Below are 1,721 nucleotides of genomic sequence, written 5' to 3'. Positions count from 1 at the left end.
TTTAGTGATGCTTTTTTAATTTAAGCACACCGAATGCATAGGTACATGTGTATGTGGAATTCATTTACTGGATAAAATGTGAAGAATAGGTAAATTAAATATGTTTTGCGTTGTTATAAATGTATTGAAATTAATTTATTAATAAAAACGTGAGGAAATGGATATGTATGTACACTTTTTACTGAATCAAAAAAATTATTAAACATGATAATAACAACTTGGCGCTTTTGTTTTGGAAAAATTGGCTCTTTCTGGTGGCCTGATGCCACACTGGCTCAGTTGTCGCAAAAGTACACATACATACACGCATTTTTACTTGAAAATAAGTGTGTAGTGGTTAATATGTATACGATGCCATCTCCGTACAGCTCACTTCACCTCGCCTAACACGCTCGCCTTGCCCGCGACGTCGACTGCGTGCACCTCTGCTCCCTAGTATAAAGGAAAGTCGAGATTCTTTGTACGCGGTAATCTCGAAAACTACTAAACGGATTTTGACGAGATTTTCTCTAATATACTCAGTATCGACAGGAGAGGGATCTTTTTTTACTTAGAATTTTAATAGGGTTGCCACCTGTGTAAAAAACTATAAAATCCGCACCGTGCGATAGATTACAAAAGATGAGGTGTCAAATGAAAGCGATTGGCCTCTAGAAAAGCACTAATATTTTATTAATAGGGATGCCACCTGTTAATAAAATTACCATATTCAATCATAATAAATAATAATCATCGTCACTGTCAAACGAAAAGACTTAGCCTCTGGATGTGTAATAATGTATTATTTTTCTGAGTAGGGTTGCCACCTATTTAAAAACTATGAGATACCAAATGAAAGTGCATGGCTTTCGCATGTACAAAACCTTTAAGTTTTTTGAGTAGGGTTGCCACCTATTTAACATTACTATCTTCTATACATAGTATAAAGGAAAGACGAGATATTTTAACCACGCTACTGAACGGATTTAGAAAAGATTTTTTATGTATATAATAAGTACATGATGATATATGATTTCTTTCTCCAAATACGTAAATGTACATACATATGTACATATGCATACATTCCGCGCTTGGTGAGGCCTCGCGCATCCATGGCCGACTAGTATTACTAAAAAAAATTTAAATTTAATTTGGGTAAATTAAAATAAAAGTTCAAAGATATAATTTTTTGTAAAGTCAAAGGGGTAATCATTTCATTAAATGCAGTTTTTAGTGAAATGATGTACATAGGTAAATTTTTATTACTGAACAATAAAATTTGTGTTGTATCACAAACTAACATAAGTAGTTATGAGTCTTTTTTTAAGACAGTAGTTAAGGGTGAAAAAATATTTTGTATCAAGGTGGAGGTCATATCACTCGTTTTTTCGTCGTAATTACAAAATACGGGTTTAAATTTTTTGTCATTTATTTCATCTTGAACCAAAATAAATATTACCTTAAAAATATAAAATATTTTTATGTGTTACAATTGGCAGATATCGTATACATTTTTAACCAACATAAAAGTACCTTTACGTACAAATATAATCTCAATCAAAGCTCGTTCGTTAATCACCCCGTTTACACAGGCGAATCTCAGATTACTAGTCATCAAATTTGTTGTGATTTGTTTTCTTACAATTCAAGGAAAAGCTACCCAGTCGGAAAAGTAGTAATGCGTGATAAATAATATAATGTATTTCTTATGAGTTCTCGATAATATTACTGCTAACTATGTA

The sequence above is a fragment of the Rhagoletis pomonella genome, unplaced genomic scaffold (genome assembly GCF_013731165.1).
Source record: "Rhagoletis pomonella isolate Grant_MI unplaced genomic scaffold, Rhpom_1.0 Rhpom_scaffold_00090, whole genome shotgun sequence".
NCBI classification, from domain to species: domain Eukaryota; kingdom Metazoa; phylum Arthropoda; class Insecta; order Diptera; family Tephritidae; genus Rhagoletis; species Rhagoletis pomonella.
This window is presented reverse-complemented; position numbering follows the sequence as displayed.